The sequence below is a fragment of the Ochotona princeps genome, chromosome 8, assembly GCF_030435755.1.
Source record: "Ochotona princeps isolate mOchPri1 chromosome 8, mOchPri1.hap1, whole genome shotgun sequence".
In the NCBI taxonomy this organism is placed as follows: Eukaryota; Metazoa; Chordata; class Mammalia; order Lagomorpha; family Ochotonidae; genus Ochotona; species Ochotona princeps.
In genome coordinates this window covers 41,271,665-41,299,317 of record NC_080839.1, presented here as the reverse complement: position 1 = coordinate 41,299,317, position 27,653 = coordinate 41,271,665, and positions in this window count along the sequence as shown.

Sequence of the window (27,653 nt, the reverse complement as noted above, 5' to 3'; positions counted from 1 at the left end):
GTAACCTCTTGCTCGTATGTCTCTCCTCCACTTGACTTGTTGGAAGATGGGAATAATGTGCCTGACTCATCAAACCATATAAACAATGTGCCTCTTGAATCTAGAAATATTAATTATATAAGCCACTTCACCTGGTCTGACCTTGTAAAAAAGCATATGACTACCTGTAGAAGACTCCAGAATTCGCTCATGCCCTTTCACCTGCCTTCCAAGTCCAGAGTGAGGAAGTTTCATTCAACATTTCCATCCTGTGTTTCAGAGTTTTTTTAAAGTTCACAGAAAGATAGATATATCAATGCCCAGCAAACCTGAGGATGACTGTAGAGTTTCTTTTTTTCTTTCTTTCTTTCCTTCTCTCTTTCTTTCTTTCCTTCTCTCTTTCTTTCTCTCTCTCTTTCTTTCTTTCTTTCTTTCTTTCTTTCTTTCTTTCTTTCTTTCTTTCTTTCTTTCTTTCTTCTTACTTTCTTTCTTGAATCTTTAAGTTTATACTAGCTGTCAAGCAAGGCATGCCCATTAGCTGCAGGCAAATCTTGTTTGCAAGCAGGAAGCTGTAGGAATTCTCCCCTAGTGGTGTTTTCACTCTTTATGTGAGCTTAATCCAGGAGATTAACAAATGGATCAGCTGGAGACCTCCTGTGACTGTGACAGAACCAACAAGTTGGAGCAGGAAGCGTCCTTGAAATGTCTGGTTTGGCTGGGAGCTAAGAGTATAGCACCTCCCTGGCACTGAGCAGGGTGTGTCCCCAGGGATACTCAGGTCACAGGGGACAAAGCTTGCTGCCTGGTGTGCCTCCAACACTGACTTCTGCTGCGTCTTCCTCTCCACTCATTGCTGCCTCTGCTGGCAGGCTTGCCACACCAACCTCTCTACCCCTATCTGGCTCCCAAAATTTCTCTTATCCCTGTCACCTGCAAGTCTTGCGCCTCTTCAAGCTATGTCCTGTGTTATATGTTGTCTTTATTTCTTTTCAAAGATTAATTTTATTTATTTAAAAGGCAGCAAGAAAAGGGGAGACAGAGACAGATGTATCTTCCATCTGCTGGCTTGCTCCCCAAATGGCTGCACCGACAGGGAAGGGGGCAGGCTGAAGCCAGGAGCCAGGATCTCATTCTGAATTTCCTTCAAGGATGGCAGGGATGGAAGCACTTTGCCATTATCTGCTGATTTTCCAAGCTCATTAGCAGATTCCTGGGTCAGAAACGGAGCAGCTTGCATTGGAACCCATACAACAATATGGGATGCTGGTGTCACAAGCTGTGCCTTAGTCAGTTGCACAATGCAGGTGCCAATAAAGGTGTCTTAAGGCGGCTTGCTTAGAAGTAGAACTTGAAATGGGGACTCTCATGGAAGTGATATTCATGGAAAAGTACTCACAACAAAAGGGGTGTGAGATAAACAGCAAAGCCTAGAGGAAGAACACCACACAAGGATAGATTATCAACTGGGGTCTAGCTTCAGCCTGGTCCAAGGGCAGTGCTTCAGGATGATTTTTTTCCTACAGAACAGATCTGTTTTGAGACAAAGGGTCTAGAATTTTGCCTCTCCATGCCAGCCATGCCTGGATTATTGGCAGGGGAAAACAACTTCAGAGCTAAGGCAGCTCCCCATGCATCCAAGGCCAATTATGTATAGAACAGAGGTATGCACTTCCTTCTGGAGCAGATCCAGTGAGACATGGCAAATCCACTGCATCAGGGATCTGCAAAAGATTATGAAAAATGTGTAGTATGAAAAAACTATTTTGAGATTTTTTTTACACTAAAATAAATCATTAAAAAAAAGATTTATTTAGCTCAGTGGCTAAATCCTTGCGTTGCATGTGTCAGGATCCCACGTGCCCCAGCTGCTCTACTTTCCTTCCAGCTCCCTGCCTGTGGTCTGGAAAAGCAGTATAGAATGGCCCAAAGCCTTTGGACCCTGTACCCACATGGGAAACCTGGAAGAAGCTCAGATTGGCTTAGCTCTGGCTATTGTAGCCACTTGTGAGTGAACCAGCAGATGGAAGGTCTTTCTCTGTCTCTCCTTCTCTTCATAAATCTGATCTGTCTTTCCAATAGAAATAAATACATCTCCTTTTAAAATGTTTATTTTTTTATTGTAAAGGTAGATTTATAGAGAGGAGGAGAGAGAAAGAGAAAGATCTTCTGTCCATTGGTACACTCCCCACATGGCCTCAACGACCAGAGCCAAACTGATCTGAAGCCAAGAGTCAGGATCCAGGTGCCAGGAGCTATTTCTGTATCTCCCACATATTTACATGGTCCCAAGACTTTGGGTCATCCTCTACTGTTTTCCCAGGGCAGGGGTAAGGAGCTGGATGGGAAGTGGAGCAGCTGGGATATGAACCAGCACCCATATAGAATCCTGGCACTTGCAAGGTGAGAATTTAGCCATTGAGCCTTTGCTTTAGGCTCAAGTAATTTTCATTTTTACATGAACTTTTTGTAATACCCTTGTATAGGGTGTGTATGGATGTTACTTCAGTAGGTCAGGCTTAGCTCATTCCAGTCATAAAGCAATTGGAACATGAATGTTGAAAAAAAAAAAGATAAAAGACTAACAGTTCTGCCCCTAAGAAGTAGTGTCAAATTTGTGTACTATTTCTGGTAAGTATTATATATTTTTCACTGTTTTGTGTAGCATAACTTGCCCCTAACTATAATTTCCATTAATTTTATGTAAGTAACAAAATCCTATTCCTTCATCATATAGAACTGGAGACATTTCTGGGCCTTTTCAAGGAGGCTTCATTCTTCTAGCTCTTGCCTGCCACCCTACTTCAGGGCCAGAGCTGTAGGTTTGTCCCCCACTCTTATGTGCTCCACTCATAATGCTTGCTCTTTGCTTCTTTAAAAATACTATCCCCATATCCATCATTTCTTAAGACAGCCAACTTAGACAACCCAAAGGAGTTACAAAACAAGAAATACAATGGAACATCAGATTCCTGAGTACCACAGCATGACCTGGAATATTCTGCTGGCCCAACCCCAGAACCCATCAGCCTTGCCCCTCCCAGAAAGCCCTTCCTTTTCGTTTTATTCTCTTTGTGCTCTTAGCTGTGCCCCCAGCATACAGTCTGCTATTTCAAGTTCTCATATTTTCTAAAAATCCATGAACAGCAGCCTCTACTTCTCTGCAGGGAAAAAATTATTGCTTGGTGGCAAGGATCAGCCCAGCCCAGACCAGGCCAGGTTATATAACATGCTGACATATGTGTGGCTCAGGTCATGGGACAGGCCAGGCTGGACCAATTCATAACACCCACTGGCAGATCTGAGAACTAGAATGGGGTGCAGGAAAGGCCAGGTCAGATCATAGCACCAGCAAATTCACATTAGGGCTGGGACCAGGGGCTGACTGTACCAGGTTGGGCAATAGCACCCACCAGTGCCAGCTACAGCAGGGGCAGACCAGGCCGGACTAGGCTACAGTTGAGGCGAAAAGTTGAGGCGAAACACACCATGCCAGACTGGGTCACAGCACCCACCAGCACACATGAGACCGGGGCGGGGAGGCAGGGCAAGGTGTGTTAGCCTGGAAGGGAAGCAGAGGGACTCCTTCGCTGTACCACTGCTCCCACTGGTGAGCATGAGTGTTGGGACTTGGGGCAGACCAGGTCGAGCAGGGCTACAACACCTGTTGGCCTTCATGTGAACTGGATTAGGGAGATAGCCACGCTAGGCTAACAAATTGTACTCACTGGTGTAGGCAGGAGCTAGAGTAAGTGTAGATAGGTTGGGCTTTGCCATAGCATCAGCTGGCAAGTGCTGGGACCAGGGGCAAGTCCTGTCAAGCTGGACTGCTAGGTTGTAACACCAACAATAAAAACCAGAATGAATGAAAGCTGGTCAGGAAAGGCCACTGTTCCTGCTAGGACAGGAGGTGTACTATGTAGGGCTGGTTATGGACCTGCTGATGGGCACAAGATCTGGCAATGGGAGAAATTCTGATGGAGGAGCTTGGGAAACTCCTCTGTTAGGATATAGTCCCTGCAGGTGAGCACAAGAACCACAAGAAGCAGCAGTTAGGACCAGACCAGGTAATGATACCCACCAGCATACATTTACTCAGGTTGGGGCGAACTAGGCTAGGCTGGGCCAGTTCATATCACTGGTGAATCTGAATGGCGTGTGAGCTGGATCAGGGGAAAGCCAGGCTGGGTTGACTGTTCCTTCTGGCGCATGCATAAGGCAGATTAGGTATGGGTCAGTTGAGCTTTGCCACAGCATCAGTTGGCAGATGCTGGCACTGGGGACAAATTCTGTCAAGTTAAACTGCAGAACCATCTGGAGAGCGCAAGCTCTGGGAATAGGAGTGGTCTAGCAGGGAAACAGTGGGCACTTCCCTCTTAGGTCGCCACTCTGGTGAGCATGGAGAACCAGGACTGGGGTAGGGATGACTAGACAGAGAGTGGCACCCGTCGGCATGTGTGTGGGCTGGATAGTGGGGCTGGTTGGGTTGAACTAGGCTTCAATGCCCATTGACATGTTTGAGAACTAAATGCTATGTGGAACAGACTGGACCAGTCTGTTGTACATACTGGCAAGCATGGGAATCAGGCCAGGGGGTGGGCCTGGTGGGGGTTATTGTGGGTAACTCCAACTAGGCTTCAGCTCCCACTGGCTTACATGGGGGCCAAGTGTGTGGTGGGCAGGATCAGGATGGGTTGCAACACCCTTTGGTTTGTGTAGAAGACAGGACTGGAAACAGAACTGACCCAGCAATTGCAACCACCAGCATGTGCATAAGCAGATGGGGGTGACAGACTATGCCAGACCCCATATTGGCAAGCATACCCAAGAATCAGGTCTGGGATCACCTCAGATGAAGTTTCCATGGGGATCCCCGAAGTGATTTGTTGGACTCAGACCCCAACAATAGAGAGAATTACAGGTTCCGTGGTCTGACGGTGGTGTGCATGTATTAGAACTGGGCCTCCTCAGTGGCCTTGATGGAGCAGTGTACAGCATATCCAGGTGCACATGGAGGATATGGCAGTACATTAAAACCTGCAGAGGATACCTGGTATCATAACAGAGGATGGAGGACAGAATAAGTTGATCAACTACCCCTGGCAAGTGTTGGCAGTGAAAGGCAAAAGATTTATACGATCTGAAGAGAAACCAGAGTATTCAAGTGTTGGCAGTGAATAACTGGGAAAACAGAGACTCTAGGGTGGACTATGTCAACCAGTGGATTCTGGGGAGATTTCATTGTGCTTGGGGTGGTGAGATAGGCAGTAATTCAGAACTGTTGAACTATCAAAACCTCTTGAGCAGGGTCCTCAGAGCCTTACATCAGGGTCCCTGGGGTGGTGTCCGGTGGCTGTCCTCCATCCCAGGGTATAGAGGTGTTTGGGAGACTGGGTGTGGCTTCTCTCCTTATCTTCCCCCTTTCCCTAGATACAGGAAGGAAAATAAAAAATGTGGAAATACTTGTCTCATCCACCTTTATTGTAGCCCTTGACCCTTACTACCCTAATCAGTTGTGTAGAAATCATAAAAAATAAAGATAATTACAAAAAAATTCGCTCATATTTTTAAACATTCTATTCTTAAGTTATTTGGTTTTTGATAGTTTTAAACAATTTTATTCTGTTTTCTCAGGGGTTTTCTGACCAGCAGGCACCTGCGACCACCAAGGGGGGTGAGGTAGCTGGGGTGTTCCTCTGCAGCAACTTCCTGGAGACAGTCTGATGGAGCATGTGTGTTTATTATCAAGCAAGCACAAACTTATATAGATTAAGAAAGGGGAAGGCAAAAGGGCATCTCCTAACAGTCCTGTCACCCATCAATGACACTGTAATTGGCTAGAAGACATGTCTATCTCTGTGGACCCTTCAATCAAGTCACAGGTCACATACAGAATGCATAGCTGGCAGGTACGTCTCAGATCATGTCCACCATGTGCAGCTGGCAGGTAGGCTGTTGGTCACATTTGACTTTTCAGAGTTGCTTCTCAAGAAAGTCCCAGCACATCTCATCAAGGACAGAGAAGAGAGATTGGGGTTCAGCCCACTGTTCTTGTCTGTATGGTCAGTAATCAGGCCAGATAGAGGTCTCGGTGAGCCAAGACCTTTGTCAACGATTCCCCCAGGGACGCAATATGCCATGTACTTATGGCCTCCCACATAGGCCAAGCAGGTAGAGATCTAGGGGCAACTTCCCATGCTGTGTTAAAGTACATATACTGGTAACCTATCTTGAATCAAGAATTATGAAATTAGATATTTAGAGAAATAATTTGTCCCTGTTTTCTGTGAAAGCTATTTCCTGACATCTAACCATTAGTCAAATAGGATGTTGGTGTTATTGGTGGTTGCTTAACCATATGAGACAAAATATCAATCCTTCAAGGATGATAATTTTTTTAGGGGAAGTACAGACATCCAGACAAACCCTACACTTCCCAGCCTCTCTTGAAACTACTAGCTTTGCCATCTTAGCCACATGGATATGAGCAGAAATGATGGATACCGTTTCTCCATCTTACTGGAAGGTTCATGGATTTTTGTTGTCTTCCCATATCTCTTTTCACAAGTTGTAAGTCACATACTAGGTAGGGCAAACAAAAGTGCCACAGGATTTCTTCTATCACCATTTCACCTGCCATCTCATCCTGTCACATTCACCCAGGCCAGACCTCCATCCTTCTGTGAACACTTAGATCTAAAGCTGCTGGTGACTCAACTTCTTTATGAAGAGCAGATGATGGCAGTGAAGACTGTTAGTGACTTCATTACCTGTGGGGATGTCAGAGTGCTCAACACTGTGATGATGACAAAGCAACTCTGGATTATTTGTGTTTGTGTGTGGAACTGAGAAAAACATTTTTTTTTTTTTTTAATCTCAGCCACTGGGTCTAGTTCATGTGTTAACAAAGCAGCCCAGGTGAGCTGGGTTTCTGGGCTTTGTTGAGGCATTGAGCCAATTTTTGGAAGTCAAGGTGGCTAAGACAAAGAGAGAGAGAGACTGGCTTCAAAATATCTGTTTCAAAATTGTGAATTGAGATAGTGGAAAAGTAGTTATTTTTAATGTCAAAGGTTTTCCTCAATGAAATGTAACGTGAAGAACAGAGTGTTGGTTCATGTCCCAGTTACTCTGCTGCTAATTTAGTTTCTGAATGTGTCTAGAAAGGTAGAAGATGACGGCCCAAGTACTCAGGTCCCTAGGTACCATGTGGGAGACCTGGATCTCGTTCCTGGCTCTTGGCTTTGGTCTGGTCTAGCTCTGGCTGTTATAGGTATTTGGGCAATAAACTGGCAGATGGAAAATCTCTCTCCCTGCTTCTTATACAGTATTTCAAACAAATAAATGCATGATGTGGAGTGCTACAATCAAGAGAATTATAAATACAATATTAAACAAGTAACAATCTATTTCCATTGACAGGTCCTAATCCCTTTTTTATACTTCCAGGCAAGAAATTACCCAGGTTGTAAGCTAAGATCAGTCAGAAGTTTATTATTATTATTATTTTGTTTTATGATGGGGCAATAGAAAAACAAAATTAACATCCTTTTTCTACTTTTGCATTTTTGCAGATGATACCGAATTAGTGGGTGGGGAGGAGGGCTTAAAATCACTCCTGTTAGCTCTTTAACATTCAACTCACCATGAGCTCACTTGATCCATTGTGACGATATTTTCAGACTTGAGAAATGATGTATACCCCAAAGGGCCTAAATAAAGCCTGCTATTAATTGAAGAAAACCAGATGTCTAGAGTAAATGTTTTCACAGAGGACTTTAGTTTTATAAGCAGAGAATATGATGAAAGTTCAACTAAGCCACCACCTTAAAATGAAGCAGCCATAATTATCTATTTGTTATGGAGATGATCCTATTTCCTCACATGTTCCCGGTTCATGGAGGCATCTCCTATAGCATGGCCAGCAGAATGACCTGGAGCAGGGATGGACTCGCTCAGCTTGTTTCTGGCAGCCTCTCTGCACACACACCCTTGTCTGAATCTGCAGTCTGAGACCTGCTTGTTTCAGTAGTTTGTCTAAAGAATTCCTTCCCTCTCCTTTCCCCATCTCGCACTCTGCCCATTCTTTAGGTTCTCACACCATCCACAATATCATTTAGAATTGTTCATTAAAGCTTTTTGTTTCTATGTTGGATTTGTGAGGTGTGTATATCTTCCATGTGCTTAGATTATGCATCACAAAGTTCAATGCTTTGGCACATTGTGGCCTGTGTTGACCACAGGTTTCTTGTGAGTGGAGTTTTCTGTTCCCAACTAGATTCTTGAGGGCAGAAAGTACATCTTAGCCATTTCCTCTGTTTCCTGCATATCCAAGAAGTCTGATCTGGAGGTATAAGTGGTGCTCAATAGAGGGTAGGGGTAATATGCTAGTAACGCCATAAATTGATTGTTAATTAAAAGTTTCTGAATATTCTTAATTCTTTCCTCTATATTTTCCAAATTCTCTTTATTGGCTTTTGTACATACGTGAACATAAACATGCACATTCATACAGCTAACAAATATTTACTGGATAACTTCTTTATGTCAGGTGTGGTGCAAGATGCTGGTGATAACAAAAATGTGGATGTAGAAAGATCCTCCACTTTACTTCTTTACTTTGCGTAATTGGGAAGGTGATTATTAAAGAAAGAAAGAGCAACTTAGGGAGAAAGAGCTGGATTGAGAGGTGGCTATGCTTAAAGTTAAAGAGAGACACCAGGCAGTAGCTGGGATTGTGATTCTAGAAGAGCAATGGGACACTTGCCCGGGTTGTGAATCTCTGGAAGACATTTGCTTGGAGGTGGTAGTTGGGACCATGCGCCTTGCTCAGTTTTCCTAGAAATCAAAGGCTAAGCAACACTGGGACTATACACAAGTAGAATGTGGAAGAAACTGAAAAGTTTAGAAGGTGATCTGCACCCTTATTTAAGTGGAAAACATCATCTGTGGTAGAAGCTTAGAGAGATAAGGGAAATTCTAGGCTTCATACAAAGAATTGCCTTCCCTTCCTGTGTTTGAGTGCTTTGAATTTTTAGTCTCATAGACTGGAGGATAGGCGGGAAGAGAATGCAGGCTGTTGGTGGACTCGCCCACAAAAACCTAGACACACTCAGGAAGCATCTGAGGATCCCGGGCAAACCTCAGAACAGGGGCAAATGCAACCTGGAGGCTATGGAACCCAGGTATTCCTCAGTAAGAGGAGCTGTTAGAATTCTTGCCAAGAAGCAGGAAATCACATTGCCGGCACCCATGTCTGTGTGCCATCCAAGAGCCTGATGATGTCCCTCTTGCTGCCCGAATTTCTATCTGCAAGTAGATCATCCCAAAGGGATTTTTCAAGAGTTCTGTTTTGTGACTTCAAGCCTTCAGACTACAGGTGGCAAATGAGGTTGGGCACCAGGTGGTATGGGCAGCTTCAGGGTCAATGCTGTGAGTTACCTTAGGGCATGAATTTAACTCACACATTAAAAAAAAAGCAAATTTAAGTTTACCATAAACACTATGGGATAGGATCAAAACTTTACATTGGTTATAAAAATTGTTCAAGAGATGGAAATGAAACTTGGCACTTTCTGGTTGCTCTGGGATCCTGGCTCTTTTCAGAAAGACCAAAACTTTTCTCTTTTAGCTAGCAACACCTGGCATTGTTACAAGTGCATATTGTTGCTCAGGGCTTCAGCACTATTCTTTGAGCTAGAACTCGAGCTTTTTTGGAAATAACAACATCACAAACAAAAAATCTGAGTAGCCTAGTGGCTGAATAATTGTCTTGCATGCACCAGGTTCTTATATGGGTGATGGCTCATGTCCTGACTGCTCTGCTTCCCATCCAGCTCCCTACCTGTGGCCTGGGAAAGCAGTTGAAGACAGTCCAAAGCCTTGGGACCCTGCACCTGCATGGGAGACCCAGAAGAAGCTCCGGCTCCTGGCTTCGGATGGACTCAGCTCTGGCCATTGTGAACACTTGGGGAATGAGCCAGCAGACAGATCTTTCTGTCTTTCCTTCTCTCTGTAAATCTGTCTTTCCAATAAAAAATAATAATAAACAGATCTTAAAAAAAACCTTCAGGAAATATAAAATTTCAAATCTAGGATTTTTTGCATTTTTTTCTGTTTGCTTTGCTTTGCTTTTGCTGTTGTGGTGCTGACAACGTGGATTCTCTTGTGGAAGAGCTGGAGTAATTAGGCATTGAATGTTCTGATTCTATTAGGTGCACAAAGTAGCTGGGTACAGCTTCAGAAAACCTGAAACCCCCTTCAAGTCATGATTTGATGATTGTCATCTGGAAAATACATGGTATCTAGTCATTTGGACTCTAATAATTAGTTTTGCTCTTGTAAACTCATAACCGAAAGCAATTATTTCTCAAGTTTTAGAGACAAATGAACCGTAGAATAGCAGCTGTAGAACTTGTTGTAGGAAAATATGATAATTACAAAATTAGGCATGTGGTACAACAATAGGTCTTTGCTAATCAGCAGCTTCCCTCCTAAAACAGTCATTGAAAACATGTTGGGCAGCCAGTTCTGAATTCTATGTGCCAGTTGGAGGGAGTGGTAATATAGACCATCTTAAGCAACAGATGATCTCCAAATTATTGTTGCCTGACCTTAGAGTGTATGCTATGGGTTTTGTTTTTGTTTGTTGTTGGCATTTAATTATCTCAGCTGTGTGTTATTATCAATATCAGCTTGATTATCTGAACACATACTCATGGCCATCCTGGGCACCAGGGAAAATTCATTTGGGGATTAAATATTAGCAGGAGCCAATCTAACCTGGATAATTCTCACACAAGGAATTGTTGGCTTGCATTGAAAGAAATGTATTTTAGGCAGAGGAGAGTGTGAGATAGTGTCATGTCATGAAGTTGGAAGAGGGAACGTCCTCATTTTAAGTCTTCCCTTCTTACAGCAATGAGTTACTTAAAGGCTGCAAAAATAAAACTGAACTGAAAACTTGCAGCCTGAAAGCTGGGATTTCAGAATGCATGCAGAAGCAACTAGAATATCTCCACCAAGTGTGTTACAAAGGAGGAGAGGGATTTGGTGGCTTAATAGTTTTCAAAGTATCGTTGAATGAAATGTAAATCCAACCAGGCATCTTTCCTGTGGTTTTTCCACTGCCTAAAGCCCTGCAGGCTTCCTTTTTCTCATCTCTGCTTGTCTTCACACACACGGACTCCAAGCAGCAGCGGGGCTAATGAGTGAGGAGCAAGCAGATGTCAGATCAGTCTCACCTTCCTTACTCTCTCCGGTGCCATACCATTGTACCACATCAGTATCTACCTTGCAAGAAACCTTGAGAATTAGAAAACACTGTACAGAGCTCTTGGTACTGCTGCCTGCTGAGCAACCAGTTGGTACCGTGTATTATTCTTATTGCTAGCAGTAATATAATATTCATAATATTGATAATGACACTTCAGAGGAAATATCATTTTATATGGATGTGGTACCAGAAGTCTGAAAACTGTGCTTTTTGAACACACATAGCATTACTCTTTAGTTGTGTTGCTGTCTACTGGACATGGAAAAAGCAAGACTTGAGACTAGTTTGGTGAGGAGAGTTTAGGCATAGAGACACCAGAAGGAAGATTACAGGAAGTCCTCTGCAAACCTCTTTGAGAAAACTCAACACCCATTCACTAGGGTGGATCAAAATGAATCATGACTTTCCCCTATCCTCTTCTTTTTAAAAAAAGATATATCTATTTTACTGGAAAGTCAGAATTACAGAAAGAGAGGGGGGTGCTTTTCCATCCACTGTTCCACTCCCCAAATAGTCCCAACTGCCAGAGCTGGGCTGATCCGAAGCTGAGAGCCAGGAGCTTTTTCTGGGTATCCCATGTCAGTGCTTGGGCCATCCTTCATTGCTTTCCCAGGCCATAAACAGGGAACTGGCTCTGAAGTGGAGAAGTCGGGACCTGAATTGGTACCCATATAGTATATGGCCCAAAGACAGACGATTAACCTGCTCTGTCTCTGTGCCATCCCCCGAGCCCCTGCCACACCAAAATATAATCTTAGCATCCAGTATGATAGAAAATGTTTGAATAAACTAAAAAAATGTTTGGAATAGTAACAATAAAAAAACTGAACAGTAGTTGCCACTAAGGCATAGATTGGAAAGAGGTAAAATGAAAACTGAGAGGAAATCATGCCTTCAATTTATGAAATAATGGACTATTTGCCTTTTTTTTTACAACAAGCATATATTGCTTTCATAATAATTAAATGAAGACAAAAGATGTATGTCCATCTTTCCTTTTTGCAGATGAAGAAATGAGAACTTTCAGAAAAATCCCAAATCATAGAAACTTCACTGAAAGACAATTTGGCCTGGTAGTTTACCTTCTTCCTGTTACTGATAAGGCAACTGAGGCACAGAGATGAGAATCGTGTTAGATATGTTGGTATGGTAAAAAATGTAGGTAGACAGGACATCTCTTACAGATCTGTTAAACCTGACGCAGTGATGGCACCTCCTAAAATATTGGCAGCTGGTGAGCTCCAAAAAGAAATGGCCAACAAGGGTAAGAACTCCAATACGTAAGACTGAGATCAATGATATCAAAGTGGGTTCAGTGCATAAAATATCTATGATAGCAGAACATACACACACATTGATAAAACACATTTATGTGATAAGCCACGTTTAAACAGCTACAGAATGTTGAGCTAGAATAAGTCACACTTCAAAGAAATTTACCAATGTTCTTTCAATAATGCACTTCTTCTCATTTTACATTATATGTCTCAGGGGAAGGCAATACTGTATCTGAAATGTTTAAGGGAACAGAGAGAAGTCCATATCTATTTATATACTCTTGGCTAACTGGTTGTATTAATGTAAGAATGTAATGACAATATTGTGGCACTGGAAGATGGTGTCTCTTATTACACACCCCAAGCCAATCTCCCCACTAGAATCTGTCATGTTGGGTTGATTGAGTCGGTTTGGGCCTTGATGTCTGACCACATGTTTTTGCATATATTACACTCAGAAAAATGGAAAATTCAGGCCATCCCCTGAATAGTTTGAATCTCAAATTAACATTTGCCCAATGATCTTGATATTTGGATTGTAACAGAATAATTCCCAGTTTGTCCCACTTCTTCACTTCCCCCGCTCCACACAGAACGTAAAATAACCCGAGTTACATAGGTGTCATCATCAAAAAAAAAGTTATTTGAAAAGTTAGAGATATAATGACTTGACTCAAAGTGCCAAAGCTGTTACTGTGTCTGAAGCCCTTGGGGTCATCCTTGAACAGCTGAGCTGTGCCCATCCTCCTCTGGCTCACCCTGAAGTCTCCTGCATGAGATGTTGGCCTTTCCACATGGCAGCTGAAGTCAGGCAAACCACAACATCTGGAACGGGAGGAAAGAGTTCGCTGGCAAGAACTTGACAAACTCTGAAAACAAAGTTCTAGACTTGACTAATTTATTTTGGCTGCAAAGCCGAGCTCAATGCAAAGCTCAAAGAGGATTTGTCTGAGGCTCTGTTCAAAGAAATAAAAAGCCAACCCGCACTAAAATTAATGCATCGCCTGCATAAACAGTCAAGATAGTTATCTGATACTGAGGGAACAGAGCCACACTAGGCCTTTTTGTTATTTATGGGATTATTATTGGAGGAAACAGAAGCAATTAGATATCCCCCTGCTTTCAGAGCAGGGGAAGGAAAAAAGGTGTCAAACATAGTTTTTCAATTTGGTCTCTTGATCATTTCGCTCTCACTACATTTTTAAATCCAAATATACACATGCCCCCAGTGCCTCACTGGTCTCTCAGCTGTTGCTTTGACTATTTCTTCTTTATTCTTTGAAAATTCCATGAATTTTGAATGAGTTATGGAAAGATTCAAACATACCTTAAACTAGATGTGGGGGTTTAAAAACAACGTGCATTTATTTTTTATGTGATAACAACAAAGCAAGTTTGTGTGTGTATGTGTACATTACACAGAAGAGAGACCTAGGAAAAGAGTTTTAAAAATAACTTGGATTGTAGAAATACTTGCAAGTTCTTTTGTCTGCCCAGCTTTTGCAGGCTCTGGTTTTAGGGATATTTCCCTCATTATGAGCCTTTTGGGGAGTCCAAGGAAGATGTGGTGTGTATCTTTGGTGTTAGAAGATGTAGGCTCCTGGTCAGGTTTTTGAATGTGCATTGAGTGATTCAAGAAGCAGGTGGGAACTGAGGTACAGCAGGTTAAACCATTACTTGGGATGCCCACATCAAATATTGGTCTGCTTGGGATTGAGCCTCGGCTTCACCTCTGATCTGTTTCCAGCTCATGTTTACCTATGAAGACGCATAGGTCACTCCAGTGGGAAACTTGGATGGCCTGATTATCTGATTCTCTGCCTTTCATGTAAAATGAATATAAAAAGATAGAAATACAACAGGGATGGTAAAGAATTTAATCTGATCTGTTCTGCAGTGGCAACAGTGATGGGTATACTGTGAGTCCAGTGTTGGTAGTAGCTATGGTGGCAGCTGGGATGTCCAGTGTCAGGAAGCAGAGGCAGTTGGAGTCTCACCTCACACACCTTGCGTTGTAACGTTGGCTGTGACCCTGCTAGTCACATTGAATCCCTTTATTCTGCCTATTTCCCAGGCCTGTCCTCCAGGTTCTCCACTCTGTGCTCTTGTCTGATCCCCAGGACCCATTCAGTAAATTCTTTTCTTGCTTAAGTCTAACAGAGAAGTTCTCAGTGGCTTGAAGCTTACATTCTAGATTGATATTTCTAGAATTCCTTTATTCAGAGACAATCACCTTTGATATCTTAGGGTGTTCTGGCCTTTCCTTTAGAGGGAACTGTCATCTTGCCATAGTTAGGGCAGAGTTCTTGATACCAAGTGGAAAAAGCAGCAAGACAGATTTCCTTGCCTTTATTGAGCATGCAGGGAGTGTGTTCCCTAACTTTGCTCAGAGGCACACAGGCATATCTGAAATGTTCCTTAGTTTTTGGTAACAGTGACCTACAAGAAAGTACCCAGAATAGGCGCTGGGACATTGTTACTCTCTAATAACAGGGGTACTTGCGATTTCATCTCCAAAGGCCTCCTGTTTACCAGGACCTTTGCTTAGTGTTTCACAGTTTTAGCATGTTTGTTCCCCCTAAAATCTGTATACCTCAGTTACGGTTCTGTGAGACAGATGTTATTATTCTCACTTTACAGATGAGGAAATAGAAGCTTAGAAATGTAACATAATTGGAACGGCTTCACAAGAAGGAAGGAATAGCTCCAGCAGGTGTACCTGTCCTGCTCATTTCAGAGACTTCTCTCCTAACTGTATTCCAACTCTTCCTTCAGGTAAGGCTAGTTGGGCTCGTGACCCATTTGCATGTTTGCTGATACCTACTTTCTATGACTTACTAGAAAGTATGGGAGTGTTTACTGGAATCTCTCCATGTGTAGGGCATTTTTAATGCCCATGAACAATGATGAACCAGAAGTTATTCTCCTTTAATTCAAGGCATATTAATCAAGTAATATGCCTTTAGAGAGTACATTATGGTTTACACAAATTTTAATATGGATCACCTCACTTAGGGTTTTGAAATGACTAGAGAACAATTATAAAGAATAATGCCAAAACAGGCAAAGGAATTTGAGGTTTAAGAAGAAGTGAGGAGAAAGGATATGAGGTTAATGAGAGTGAGCGTCTAAGGGAAAATGGGATTTTAGAAATTTCTTGAAGATAAGTTTATAGTGTGTAGTGGTGAATTTCCCTACCATGTTGTATCTGCAGAGAGCTGTCAGCAGGTCTGTGTTGAGTTTGGTGAGAAATTTTAAAAATCTGAAGTGATTGATGGAATTAGAATTGACTTTTCCTCTTCAAATGAGATCGTATCAAGGGTTGGTTCAATGAGAGTATTGAGTGAATGGGCTTCATGAGAAATGCTGGCGGAGCCTTGAAGAGCCACTGTCCCATGAGTGTATGGATTAAGGGCCTTCTCATGACTGATGGTGAGCCCGTCAGAGACACAGCTGATGGGTCCACACAGTCCAGTCTGTTACTCGAGGAGTCTGATGCAGGTGGAAGACAGAAAGAAGTAGGGGAGGATGGGGTACTTGCTACAAGGTGGGTCTCTGCCTCTGAGGCTGGCTTTATGGAAGAAGTGCTTTCATCAACACCTTCTGCTGCAGAGTAACAAAACAGCCTTAGATGATACTTGCTTTAGCAAACATGAAGCTTCCAGGCCAGTTTGGATAAGGTTTCCTTGGATGTGTGTAGACAGACCACTTTATTATTGAAAATCAGTGCCAGAGACCTTAATGTAGCCATGATTTCAAAATGGACAATCTACATGTGATTGGTTGCATCAGACTAAAGGACATTGGTGCTCAAGATGGTGAAATTTTTTCTTCCTAAACCGTGTATGTTTCTCTCCCTCCCCCATCCCACCCCAACAACTCAGACTGAGTGACTGTGAACAATCAGGAGACACTAAGTGTTACCAGTCTTCCCCAGTCCTCCTTTTTGTTTTCGTAATGAACTGGCATTTACTTCACAAATATGTTTTAAAATCAATGTTTTCTTTCAGATTGAACCAGGATGAAATCAGAACCAACAGGAAGAAGGTGCGTGTGGAGAGCCCATCAGGGCTTCAAAAGGGCAGCCGTCTGGAGGGTGACTCACACCACTCTTCCTGGGCACAAACCCCTGGGTGAACACAGCCAAGCAGCAGGCAAAAACCACAGGCAGATCGAGCCAGGTGTCACATCTGAGCCTTAATTGAACACAAACTCAGGCATTCTCAAGGGGACTACTTGATTATTATTTTGTCAATACCTTGCCATGAAAATTAAAGAAAGAGAGTCTTTTGGTTGGAGGGTATAAAAAGGCGGTGGTCAGGCTGAGGCCACCTCCCTGGGAGTGGCTTCGCAAGTGGTTGCAGTCAGCTGCCACAACACCCTCGGCCCTAAGGTCAGGGTACCAGGAGGTGCTGCTCAAGAGGGGCACAGGCAGGCGGAGAAATTGTACTTAATCTTTCTCTTTATAGTTGGTGGCTATTTTGCCTTTATGTCCTGTCTTACGGCTTTGTCTGCGAGAGCTGCAGGTCAGAATTGATGCTGGCCCTTTTGCTTTTGTTCCCTGAAACCTGTTGCTAAGCAGACAGTCTTTAACTCACAGACCAACCTCGGGCTCCAAAAGGAATTCTCTGGTGCCACAGCAGAGGTGGTGGGATATACAGAACCCACATATGATGATTTTGCCTGGGAGCAGAAGCATGCTGCTGCTCTTTTTTCCCCTGCTGGGCACCTGTTGTATGCAGCACTCGGTGAGCTGTGTGTCCAAAGCCTGCTTCTGAAAACTGTGGCTTCCCATAGTGTGGCTCCTAGCTGGAACTGTCAAGAGGTGGTGTTGCCCTCTTGGCACTTGCTTCTCCCTAGTCAGATGCGTGCCCTGCTCCAAAATCTCTTACTACTTACTGTCCCAATCACCCAGATGACGAATGGACATTTATTCGAACATGTCTATGGAGTACATTTTCAATACATGTACACATAAGTCACGATTAAATCAGGGAAACTTGCATATACCTATCACCTCACATATTGGTGATTTCTTACGTTGGTAGCAATCAAAACCTCTTCTTCTGGCTATTTGGAAAGATAGAATTTAGTAATCCTTCTGCACTATTGGACACTAGAACCTATTTCTTTCCATTTAACTGTTATTTTGGAGCCTTTTTTAGCCAATCTCTATCCTTCTCTCCGTCTCACTCTCCCCAGTTCCTGGTAACCACTAAACTATTCTCTGTGAGAACACAAGGTTTTTGTCTTTCTGTGTCTGGCTTACTTTGTCTGGTACAATATCTTCCAGGCTCGACTGTGTTTCCCCAGATGCCCGGATTTTTCTTCTTAATGGCTGAGTAGTATTTCATTGTGCATCTGTGCCACATCTCCTTTATTCCTTAATTTACTGGAGGATGTCTAGGTTGGTCTCATAGCTTAGCTACTGTGCTTAATGCTGCAATAAAAACGGGAGTGCAGATGTCTTTAGGACAGACTGACTTCGTTTGTTTTGGATACACCTACAGTAGAGGGATTGCACTATTAATTAAATGGCCATTCTATTTTTTGTTTTTTGAGGAGTCACCCTATTGCTTCCTATGATGGTCATTCTTATTTGCATTTCTCATCCACAGAGTACCCCTTTTTCTGCATCTTTGCCTGCAGTGTTTACATTTTGTCATTTTGACGTTGGAAAATGTCAAATGTCGCTTGGAGCAATATTTTGCTATTTGTCTGCATCTGCTCAAACTTTGAAAATTGAGTGAATTCTAAGAATCACAAAGTTCTAGCATATGACTACCAAATTCTTATCATTCATAGTATTTGCTATACCCAGCTGCTGTCCTGAGTATTTTTTATACTTACTATTATGGACATTAGCTGTATTCATCCTAAGCTTTTAATGTTTAAATTGAAAAATAACAGAGTATAATGAACTGATGTTAAATATACTGCTCAAGGGTGTTTCATATGCTTACACACATATATATATATATATATTCTACAACCTCTAACTTCAGATATAGAACATTTGAATATTCAGTTTTTTAATAATTTCTTCATTATTAGAGGAGGTTGGAGGGGATTTTCTGGGGTATACTTTTCCCCGCTGGGAGCTGATTACACAGATGAGAACTTTTGACTTGTGCATTTTTTTAAAAGATTATTCATTTTATTACAGCCAGATATACACAGAGGAGGAGAGACAGAGAGGAAGATCCTCCCTCCGATGATTCACTCCCCAAGTGAGCCGCAACGGGCCGATTCGCGCCAATCCGAAGCCAGGAACCAAGAACCGCTTCCGGGTCTCCCACGCGGGTGCAGTGTCCCAATGCTTTGGGCCGTCCTTGACTGCTTTCCCAGGCCACAAGCAGGGAGCTGGATGGGAAGTGGAGCTGCCGGGATTAGAATCGGCGCCCATGTGGGATCCCGGGGCTTTCAAGGCGAGGACTTTAGCCGTTAAGCCACGCCGCCGGGCCCGTTGACTTGTGCATTTTTTAAGATTTATTCTTTCCCATTATACAGGTTTATAAGCATGGGGGATCAACCCTCTCCCTCCCCCTCTCTATATCTCCTTCCTATTATTTGTCTCCCAGTTATTACATTGCCATTCATTTGACCATTACAAGTTTAACTTTCTAATATGTAAATGTATCAAGACATGGAAAGTCTGAGAAAATAAAGTAATGTAGAAGTATAATCACATTTTTAAAAAGGAAATGTGGGCCCGGCGCCATGGCCTAGCAGCTAAAGTCCTCGCCTTGAATGCACCGGGATCCCATATGGGCACTGATTCTAATCCCAGTGGCCCTGCTTCCAATCCAGCTCCCTGCTTGTGGCCTGGGAAAGAAGTCAAGGATGGCCCAAAGCCTTGGGACCCTGCACCTATGTGGGAGACCCGGAAGAGGATCTGGGCTCCTGGCTTTGGTTTGGTGCAGCACTGGCTGTTTCGGTCGTTTGGGGAGTGAATCATTGGATAGAAGACCTTCCTCTCTACCTCTCCTCTCTGTATATATCTGACTTTGTAATAAAAAAAAAATAAATCTTAAAAAAAGGAAATGTGACATTACTATGAACAAATTCAAAGATTTGCTTTAATACACCAATTTATTTTAAATATACAGTGAAATAAATAGCCTTGAATCATAGATGCATGTGTTTCATCTGAAAGCATCTGTATAACACTAGATATTACTGTATCATGCCCTAATTCATCTATTTGACAAATATTTATTGAGTACCTGCATGTGTAAGACATTGTTTTAGATATAGGGGTTCAGCAGTGATGAAATAATGCAAAAATTTCTAGTTCTTACTACATTCTAGTTGGGAAGAGAGACAAGCAACAATAAATAAACAAAAACTATGGTTTAGTCAGGTGGTGACAAGGTGTTGGATAAGAATAAAGAGACTGTGAGAGTGGGTTTGGGAGTAGGGTAAGTTTGAGAATTTAAGCAGTTGTCAGACAAAGCCCCGTATTTGAGCAAACTTTGAAGGTGGTCAGGGAATGAGTTTCCAGAAAGCACGTGGAGCCAGGGGCAGCACAGTGCTGGGTTGCTCAAGAAGTAGCCAGAAACAATGAAATCACAGTGTTTAGGGCCTAGGAGTTAGACCCTCGAGTGTGTTTGACCAAGTTGGCCAATCCTCAGTAAAGCATTGGAGGAAGGATGATTCATTTTTTTAGTGCTGCTCTAGCTTATAGAAAATATATGTAAAGCAATTAGTTCAGTATCTGCTGCATATTAGAGGACTCAGTAGATTATGTCTACTATTGTATTTATAGGCACTTGATAAACATATTGTGATTGATGTGAAGCTACATTTTGATCTGCAACATGATTAATCATTTTGCTTTTTATTCAGTCTTTCATAAGTAAGTCAGTGAAAGATGTCTTGTGAAGAACTTTGCTGCCCAAATTTTAAACAAAATCTGATATGCTCATGGGCCTTTAGGAAAGTCTAATTGAGTTGGAGGGATAAGATTAAGACTGTCCAAAAACCATCAGCTTGTTTCTTTTGGTCATAAGGAAGAATATGATTTCCTTGCCTTGGTGAGGTTAGCCATTCATGCTGACTTGTTTTTGAGTACGCATTGGACCTGGCAACTGTATACTACTCGTTGGGGTATGCTTTAAGTCCCAGAGCAAAAATTAATCCCAAGCAGGTATTGAAATGAAGTCTCTATCAGCTGGAATCTTTAAGTGATTACAAGGAGATAAGCCTTCCTACCGACCTATGCAGGAGCTGCAGCACTAAGAAAGAAACCACGGAGACTGCCAGTCATTTGTTACCACTGCTTCATGTCTCTAAGACTGATGGAGGCTGTAGAGAAAACAATGTGAGATTACAGTCTATGGATAATGTCACTTTCCTATATAATCAATAACAAGACAATAAAATCAAGGTATGGTTAAGGATAGGAGAGGCCTATAGAGATAAACATATCAGCATGTGTATAAAAATGAATTTAACATGGACCAGCATTTGGTACAATAACGGTGAACATGCTGCCTGGGTCACCCACATTCCATCTAATGAAGTGCCTGGGTTTGAGTTCCATGTTTGTTCTTGATTCTAGCTCCCTTCTAATACACACCCTGGGGAGCAGTGTGATGGCCTAAGAATCCTTGCCACCCAGCTGGAGGAAGACCTGAACTGAGCTCCCAGCTTCATTCAGGAGAATGATGAAAAACAAAGGTTTGTCAGTCCACAGGTAAATTGACTGATCTGCCATTCGTGGTTCATGCTTGGTCAACTAGAGATTGGGAGAAGCTTTTGAGATAATTACAATTTTTTTGTTTGTTTAAATTGATAGAGTGGCAAAGCAAGAACACAAGAGAGAATTATATAAATATATATTTCATCTGCTGGTTCTTTTCCTAAATGATCAGAATGGCCAGGACTGGGACATGCTAAAGTGAGAAACGGGAAATGCCCATGATTCCATAGGGGTGGCAGAGTGCTTGGGTCAGCATCCTCTGTTTTCCCAGGCACATTAGCAGGCAGTGAGTTCAGAATCAAGGCAGCTGGGATTTGACAGGTTCCCTGAGATAGGATGTCAGAGTGGCACGTGATGGTTTAACTTGCTGTGCCACAACATTATCCCTGACATGAAAACACTTTTTTAAACATTTTTTAAATTGTTTTTCATATAATTTAGTTAGCAGTGGGCTCTTCCCTCCTTCCAAATTCCCCCCACTCCACTCTGTGAAAACGCTTTCAATACTCTTTCTCAATTCTTAAATGTTATAGCATGTTCTTTCATGGATTTTGTAAATATTAGTACTTATGCTTGTTGTAATCTAAGAGGATTAGAGCAGTTTAAGACTAACAAATGGATAAAAGATGACAAAAATATGACCAAAATGGAATATGAGACACACTGTGTATTACCAAAGGAAAAAGTTCTGACATATGTCAGTCAGAATGGAAAATATGTCTGCTTTGAAAACATTGTACTTGCCAAACTGAAATTCTAGTGTTGTTCTTTCCCAAAATCAACAGGAATTCAAGAAACAACCTGTGGACCACTGGTTCATGGCTTAACGTTTCCATGAATTCATTTGTCCCTCATCACCAGGCCTTCCTTGACCAGTAATTTTGATTTCCTCAGTCACTCATGCTAACAGTTCTCCTTTCCTTGACTCATTCTATCATCAGTGGCTGTGCAACAGAAATGTTAAGTTGGAGTTTAATAACAGCTTGCTGGAGAAATCTCCACTTATGGTATTTATTCTAAGCCAGGACTGGAGATTTCATGTTTGTTTTTTTCATAATGCCTCTACTCTTTCACACCTAAATAAAATTGTCCAAATCTGTATTTTACTAAATATAGCTCTTAAGCATGGGGGAAGGATCCCATTTTAAAAAGATAAAATTTTGCTAAGTAATTTATTTTCAACTTTCCAAAGAATGCACATAATACCTGTCAGAAGCTAAATTTGATTTCTAAAAAATGCAGCATTTATGCCGAGTGCAACTTAAAATTTCAGAAATAGACTACTTTAAGAAATAGTCTAAACGTTAAATTCATCTGGAGCCCACACATTTCTATTTAACTCTCTTTTAGCCTTCAGTATATTTCTATATTTGGTCTGATTTAGTCAAGCAAGTGACTTCTTTTTCTCAATCTTTTTCCCCCACTGAATTGCCAGCATGTGAGAATTTGCCATTACAAATGCTAATTCTTTGCCCCAATCCACAGGCAGTTTTTATTTTTATTTAAGTCCTCTACTCTTTCTTCCACAGAAGCCTCATCTGACAGCCCTTTTTCTGCTTACTACACAGAAAGTTGTTGATTCGAAGAATGAGATTTATTTTTGCTGCACAACTTTCAACACCCACCAGCAGAGTAAGGTTCCTCAATTGGGAAAATGAAGGAAAAGCAGGAAACCTGGGAATCAGAAATGGGTTCTAAGAGTAGTGCTTTTCACCTGCTACCTGGCTCTCCAGGACAGCCTGGCCCTGCCCTTCCTTTCCCCTAAACGTCGGTGTTCCTCCCGGTTCAGTGGCTGCCCTGCTCTTCTTGTTCTTGTGGCTAGTGCGGTGCCCAGACAACTTTGCTTCCCTCCACTCGTTGGCTACTTTTTGCTGCCTGAGGACTCTGATCCCTCGCCGACTCTCCTTGCTGAGCAAAGCCACACTTAACCACAGCTCTGAGAACACAAGGGTGGCCTCTGTGTCAAGCTGGCTAAGTCTCTCCCTGTGCTAGGCACACGCCTTGCTCAGTCAGAGGGCACTCAAGGGATGTTTACAGGGAGCTAATCAATTCCTATTGACGTGGAAATGGGTTTTAGACTACTTAGGAGGCTTTGGACTCTTGGTGCTGGTTGCACAGGCCCAGAGAAGCAAGGTGAGCAGCTGGATGCCCCTCCCTGTTGGGATTCACCAGCACGGATGGTCCAACTGGCTGTTCTGTTTTCTGGCTTCCTTATGGATGGACAAGGAGTAGGCTAGTGGAATTATGCTGATTATAGTCATTCCTTTTAAGTGTCTGCAGGAGAAAAGAAAAGGAGCAAACCAATGCCCAGGTATCCAGAGCTCTTGTTTTATTATTATTATTATAAAGGCAGATTTACAAAGAGAAGGAGAGACAGAGCGAAAGATCATCCATCTCCTCATTCACTTCTCAGGTGACCACAAAGGCCAGAGCTAAGCTGATCTGATCTGAAGCCAGGAGCTAGAAGGTTCTTCTAAGGTGTCCCATGTGGGTGCAGGGTCCCAAGGCTTTGGGCCATCTCCACTGCTCTCCCAGACCACAAGCAAGGAGCTGGTTGGGAAGTAGAGCAGCCAGGACAGGAACTGGCATCCATATGGGATACCAGTGCATGCAAAGTGAGGACTTTAGCCACTAGGCTACCACGCACGGTCTGATCTCTTGAGTTTTCACTTAAGTTTATGAAAAGGCAAACTGAATTGTGAACAGAGAGCCACTAGTTCCAGTAGTCATGAGTACATCGTCATTTTAGCATTCAGTTTCTTTTGTACATACCTGAAACATGATTTTGTTTGTTACTGAAGCAGCAATAATGTAGCTGATGCCAGGACTAGCTCTGCTATAAAATGCTGAGACAAGACAGCATAAAGCCCTCTCCTTGTGGCTTCCATAGCTATGGGAAGGCCCAGGTTAAGTAACGTTGGGGCAAATGGAAATGTTGACATTTCTTTAAACAATAAAAATTAGAAGTGATTGCCACAGTGCCACGAGCTGACATTTACAGAGATTGTTCACCGATTATATACATGAAATATCATAAGTAATTATCTCATGGCAATTACCTGTCCCTCGTTATTCTGCCTTCAGAATATTTTTAAAGCTTAGGTTACTAAAATTTCAAATAATCCTGAGCTGTGCTGTCATGGGTCTTTATCCTAATGAATCATGGTCGCTTGTAAACAGTCTTATGGCCTGATTTCCAACGAGACAGGAGTTGTAAAAGGCTGGGGATTTTCAATGAATTTACACATATACTCTTTGAGTTAAGTTACCAAGGTCGCCTTAACAGCCCTTTCCATCCGAGTCTGAAATACACTTGCCACCCAGTTTCCTTCTATCGCATCAGAGGGACCGGTGATGAGATTACAAAGGGCCAGGGTCGGGGAGGAACAGTCTGCCTCAGTGACATTTCCAACATGGTTTCCTCTTGCAGTTAACCAACCAGCTTGGAAAGCTGGCTTGCCCAGGTTGTCATGGAGGCAGGACATTTTTACTTTTTTTTTTTTTTTTTTTTTTTTGCTGGGAGGCCCCATTGTGCTGAACCCAGTTTACCAGGGAGAGATATCTTGGCAGAAAGCTAAAGCTGGAATGTGGCTGTCCACGGTGACACTGAAGAGCAGCCTAGATCTTCAAGTGTGTCCTCCTCAACCCTTAAGGATTGGGGCTGATTTTCTGGTTTGTTCAGCCCAGGCTGGAACCATTACAAACCAATGAATGACACCCCATTTACTGGTGATATGTTTAATGAAGTTTAAATAGTCAGTGTTGCAATGATTAGTGAGAGAAGTCTATGGATAGTAGAGGTAATGAGACTCTTATTTAATCCCCACGTCTGAAAGACCCATTTGATTGTCTTGTTCACTTGGCAAACAATCTCATTTCTAAATGTTATTTTAGCCACAGATACAATTTCTTTAGCACAGCAGAAAGAAGCAGATTAAAATATGAGATAGAGGCATTTTTTGCCTTAGACTGATTAATAGGCTTAGCCTGGTCTCCTGCCTCCATGCTTAAAGCACCTGATGCACTTTTCTATCCTGGTCTATATATAGATACATATTGACACTTACCAGGTGCCAGGAAAGCCTCTTTGATTAGTCACACTAAACTGCATCTGAAGTGGCAAGACATTCCCACAAAGCTACACTCTCTTTAATGAAATCTGAGCACAGCACCTTTTCCTCCTCAGGAGATGGGGAGGAGTCAGGTTCAGTGAAGAGACTTCAATTCTCTCCTTAACTCGTACGTTCTAAGGGCCAACGCATGGAACAACTGGAATAAAAATCATTGCAGTTGCATCCACATGTTCTGAAAGGGACTGCAATTCAGACCAAATAAATCATCTTTGCATCGATGGCAGAATGGGAGGTGAGGGGTTAGGGACTTCTACATATAGCTTAAGTTGCACTTAAGTTTTACTGAAATCATTGATACTGATATTATTATTTTTTATTTTAAATTGAAAAAATGTGCATATATTTGTTGTATCTAATATGTTTTTTGAAATAGATGTGTATTCATATACCTTACTAGACAGGACACAAAGATTAGTTACTCCTCTCTAAGGTGTTAAAGATTTCTCTGCACACCCCTCCTAAAACTGTTCTGCACCTCAATTGTTAACATATGCCTTGTTAGAGTTATAAGCCAGTTTGGACTATCCTAAAATTAGCCAAGTAAAAATCATGCTTCAATACTATAAACTGCTAAATATAAAAATGAAAATAGACACGAGACAGCTGAATACTACCCTATAACCATTTTAAGGTGTATAGCAGCCGGTTGTGTATAAACTAAAATTGAAATGTCAATGAAGCAATCACAGGATGTGGTTAAGAACTTGCATTTTCTAACATATTGGCCACTCAATACCATGTCAATTAACTCCATAATGCTGTAAATTGTGGTTGATGTTATGTTGTGGCTTTTCAACGGATGGGATGATATTCTGCCAGTTCTACTTTCAGACCAGGGATGATCTCCCAAGGAAACTGTTGAATTTATCTGGACAATAAGAGGCTGGACTCTATGCACAGTACATGCTCACAATGAAGGAATCATGACTGGATATGAACTGTACTACTGCAACAATGTGGAGGAATCCACCATGGGGTGAGGGCATGGGGAGGGGTTGGGGGAATCCCAGAGCCTATGAAACTGTGTCATAAAATGAAATAAAAAAAAGAAATAGGTGTGTATTGTACAATGACTAACTTAAACTCACTACTGTATTAATAATTTATGGCATTTTGTGGTGAGAACATATAAAGTCTATTCTCTTGGCACCTTTCAAAAATACAGTTGTTAGTAACTGTAGCCAAGGTGTATAATAGATCTCCTGACCACACTCTTGCTGTCTCACTGAGATTTTATATGCTTTGGCCATTGTCTCTCTGTGTCCTTCTCTCTCCTCATCCCACCAGTTTATTCTCTACTTCTAGAAATCCTACTTCAACAAAATTCCACATGTAAGTGATATCATGCAGCACTGGTATATCTCTTCTTGGCTTAGCAACACAAGGTCCTCCGGCTTCATCCACTGTGTTGCAAATGATGGGATTCCCTTCTTTTTCATGGCTGAGTGATATTTCAGATTATATATATATATATATACACCATTTTCTCTAACCATTCATGTATTGATGAACATATGGCTTTCTTTTGATTATTTGCTATTATGAAATGATTCTTTATAAAAAGGTTCATTTTTTATTTACAGTCAGTGTTACAAAGAAGGATAGACACACAGAGAATCTTCCATCCACTGATTCACTGCTCCAAATGATTGGGTCAGCCCAAAACCAGGATCCAGGAGTTTCGTTTGTGTCTCCCATGTGAATGCAGGACCCTAGGACTTGGGTCATCTTCTGTTGCTTTTCCGAGTCATAAGCATGTAGTCAGGTTGGAAGTGGAGCAGCCAAAGACTCGAACTAGTGCCCATATGGGATTTCAAATCTGTAGGTGGATGCTTAGCCTGATATGCCACTAAGCCAGCCCCCTGAAATTTTTCTTAGAGCAGAAAACCTGATGACAATTTCTACAAGTATGAACCTGTGTGACTCTTGTGAGATGTGAGCCCCATCTTAGGGGCAGCTCTGCACGAGCTCCTTAGTGCACAGCCAAAGCTTGCTTTTCTAAGGATGGCAGGAAGACAACGGCCCGTGACCAGAACAGGAGGATCCGGCTGCTTTCTCAGGCTCCCCACGACCATGCTCCATCTCCCCACGTCTCTGTTTTGTTTTCCTGCATGAAATTCTCCTATCCAGGGTATCCTTCTCTCCCGTTTGCATCTCTGAGAATAAAACATCAGCTCTGAGTAGTCATGACATGCAAATAAAGCTTTGAACTTGCCACAGCTATGGAAAAACTTGGAGAACTGTAAAGCATTCTCAACCCCATGGTCAAAAATGACAACATTCTTTAAAAC